The following is a 4,251-nucleotide window of genomic DNA, read 5'->3' on the forward strand; positions in this document are numbered from 1 at the left end:
CTTAATGTTAAAACAAAGACCATCTTAAAACAAATAGAAAAAATGACAGAAGAAAAAAACGAGGGGGTTATAACTGATGTTAAAATATTAGAATTAAAAAAAATAGTTTCCAAATCCTACAAAGAAGAAACGTTCGATAAATCCGTAAATCCTATTGTTTATTTAAAATTTTCATGAAAAGATTATACATACATATCCTTACTACTAACTATGTAGAATGTTTCCTTACTTCGAGTCTTGTACAAGGTTATCTTAATTATATTAAATTTATTCGTTATTTATATTAACAAATAAAATTATAAAGAAATCCATTTACAATGAAAAAATGAACAAAGAGTTGATAAAACAAATCAAAGTATAATTCCATTTATGTCGACTATAGACAAACCTTGGAATATTATGAATATGAATTCAGAGAATTCTTGTGATGTATCTTCTTTGTCACAAGTCTATGTGTTGTTTAAATTATCACAAAGCCAAGTTAGTAGTGGATATAAGTTAAGATCTATTTTTGAATATCATGGAAGAACTTTTTTTCTGAAGAATGAAATAAAGGATTATTTTTTTAGAATACAAGGAGGAAGAATAAATTCAAAATTAAGACATAAGAACCGTCTCGATTCTATAATGAATCAATGGAAAAATTGGTTAAAGGTTCATTATCAATATGCTTTACATCAAAGGGCATGGTTGAGATTAGTACCATAAAAGTGGAGGAATAGAATCCATGAACAACGAGTGGCTCAAAATAAAGATTTAGTTGAATATGGTTCATCTCAAAAAAACCCTATTAATTAACAACAAGTAGACTTATTAGAATTAGAAATCGAAGAACAAGTGGACTTATTCAAAATTTTAAAAAATTAAAAAAACAATATGGATATGACCTTTTCTCCTATCAATATATAAATTATACAGATAAGAAAAAATCATATATTTATGGATATAAATCACCCTCTTATAACACACGTAAAAATATCAAAGAATTATTTGATAAATGGGCGATAACTTTATCCAAAATTATATAGGAGAAGATGGTATAGATATGGAAAAAAATATGGATAAAAAATATTTTCATTGGATGAGAAAAAGAAAAAAGAATTTCATAACGAATCAGAAATTATTGACCCCTAGATTTGTTTTTTTTCTTCAAAAGTAAGTGCATATAAGAAGAATCCTTGGACCTTACCAACAGATTTGTTTTTTATGTTGTTTTATGGAAACAACATCATTACTGATGAAATCTCGTTAGAGTTAGAAAAGAAAGAATACGCGAGTAAAGAAGATCTAAATTTATATCTCTCAAAGTATTATTCGGCCCGTCCCCGTCGTTGTTCTAATATAATGAAGTACATGACGGATCTAGTTGGAGAACATAATTTCTTACTAAAGAAATATCTGGGTTCTTATGTGCACTATGTGTGTTCCGTCACAAACAAAATATTTCAGAATTTAAACATACAATGTTGCTTGGTTGAGTTGAAAAAGCTAAGACAAATTTCTATATTCTTCATGCATGCATCATTTCTAGTAACTTTCTAGAGTAAAACTACACGAAATTGGGATTTCAAAGAGTTCTGATCATCTTCAACCTACATTATATGCATACACACAAATAAACTACACATAATCATTCTTTGTTTGGGTGCCATCTAGAATTAGGGTTTATAACGTCCAATTTAGGTTGTTGAATTGTAAATTGGGTTGAGATCTTTGAGGGTTTCAAATAAGAAAAGTAAGGTGGGGTTTTCCTTCAAGATCAATTTAGGATTTGAAGGTTTTGGATAAGATTATGCAATGGATATAAATTACCCTCTTATAACACACGTAAAAATATCAAAGAATTATTTGATAAATGGGAGATAACTTTATCCAAAATTATATAGGAGAAGATGGTATAGATATGGAAAAAAATATGGATAAAAAATATTTTCATTGGATGAGAAAAAGAAAAAAGAATTCCATAACGAATCAGAAATTATTGACCCTAGATTTGTTTTTTTTCTTCAAAAGTAAGTGCATATAAGAAGAATCCTTGGACCTTACCAACATATTTGTTTTTTATGTTGTTTTATGGAAACAACAACATTATTGATGAAATCCCGTTAGAGTTAGAAAAGAAAGAATACGCGAGTAAAGAAGATATAAATTTGAAGGTTTATGAAGAATAGAAGGTTCTTACAAAGGATTAGCGTGGGACAATGGATCATATTATTAAATCTTGGGTTACAATAATTCCCAATTTGGATCCGATCGAGTGAAGACTTTGAAGAACAAGATTTTCTTATAAAGGAGTAGCGTGGGACGGTGGATCAAATTGGTATTTTTAGGTTCCTTGATCAAGCTCAAATCAAGGGAAGAGAAAGTGTCAGAATCAACATCAAACTTAGGGTTTATAGGGTTTGATTGTGACATTTCTCTTGTATACTACTTTTGTAAAGTAAGGTTAATTTCATTATCTTAATTCGAGTCCGAATTGAGGACAGGTGTATCCATAGTGAGGCCGATTGGGGAACTGCCTAAACAAATCCTTATATACTCTCTCTCTCTCTCTCTCTCTATATATATATATATATATATATATATATATATATATATATATATATATATATATATATATATCTTTTATATATTTCATTTGCAAATTGTTGAATTCATCGATTGTGCGATCAATGCGTTTGGATAAAAAATTTGATAACCTTTTGAAAAAGGTTTTGTTGAGTTGATCACAATCAATTAGATTATGGTTGGATTTGAAGATCAACAAAATCATTCAAATTTCCAAACAATATTGATTGCACACAAGGTGTTTGATAATTTGTCTAAATAGTATTTTTGTGTGTTTTATCATTGGGAATAGTCTCTACTTTTATAATTGCATTAAATTGATTGTGGTTGATAGTTTATTGATCAAATTTGTGTTCATTATCATACCTTGATTGTAATTACACATATTCAAGCTTTTTGATATCAGTTCGGTTAGATGATTCGGTCTGGGTTACTTCCGCTCGCCATATATTTTTCTAAACAGTTTTTTGTTAAAGTTTTTAACTTGTGATATATTCACCCCCTATAGATCGAATCCTATCGTCTAACAGAAGAAGATGGTCATGAGGTAACAAAGTTATCATACTATCAGTTGTTTAAATTAAGTGCTAAGTTAATTGAAGAAAATGATAAGATTAAAAATCATAACTTAGACCTTAAGGACTATCTTGTGTTTCTAGATAGGAGTAATGAAACGCTTAAGTATGAAATAGATAATATTAGAAACTCAACTGGAACATGTGAGACTTGTGCCTAGATGAAAAAGGAAGTGACAGATTATAATGAAACACTAAGTAAATTTACTAAGGGGAAAGAAAACATTGACTTTATTCTATCAAGTCAAAGGAATTCTTTAAATAAAACAAGATTAAGGTTTAAATCTGATAAGTCACATAGTAAAGGATTAAATAGGAAGAAAGTGAATCAACTTGTTTATAAATGCCTTCATTGTAATATATTTGGCCATCTAAAGCCTTTTTGTTTTTATATATTGAAAATGTCTAAAGGTAGTAACCCCATACCTTCTAGAACCATTGATGCACCAGAACCCAAGAAAATTTAGGTACCAAAGGTGAAACCCTAGTATATTTTGCAAGGATGCTTTTTAGTTGTTATGAAGCCTTAGCGCATACTAAATAAAATTGTGCAAATCAAAAAGTATACTCTCGAGTACACGATAGTGTTTGAATTAAAGTATATGATCAATGGATGTTTGTTGATAGCAATAATCATGATCAAAGAAAGTCTTTAAATGAGTGTGGTATCACATCTCTCATATATGATGATTTATTAACCTTTTAGCATGTTTAGAAGATAAGTCTACGTTGGACATATCTATCTTGTTGTTTAACAAAATCTCTTATTCAACGATCTGTAGAGAATGACATGCCACATTATATTAGAATTCACTCGAAATGGGAGGTTTTATCAAGGTTACTTGATAATCATGGTAGTACATTATCTTAAGGGTTGAATGATCGTAAAACTCCGATTAATCCCTTAAAATAACACGTATAAATTTTTGCTGATCATTTAATATATTTTTTTAACCAATCAAATGAGATTTTTAGTGTTTTTATAGAAAGAGGTACAAATAAGCTAGCCATGTTTGCAAAAAATAAGAAAGCCAAAGAAAAATCCAACACAAGACCCAAAAAGCACCAAGAAGGTTACTTGTAAAATCCCGATCAATTTGGGGCCATA

Source organism: Lathyrus oleraceus, chromosome 4, assembly GCF_024323335.1.
Source record: "Lathyrus oleraceus cultivar Zhongwan6 chromosome 4, CAAS_Psat_ZW6_1.0, whole genome shotgun sequence".
NCBI lineage: Eukaryota > Viridiplantae > Streptophyta > Magnoliopsida > Fabales > Fabaceae > Lathyrus > Lathyrus oleraceus.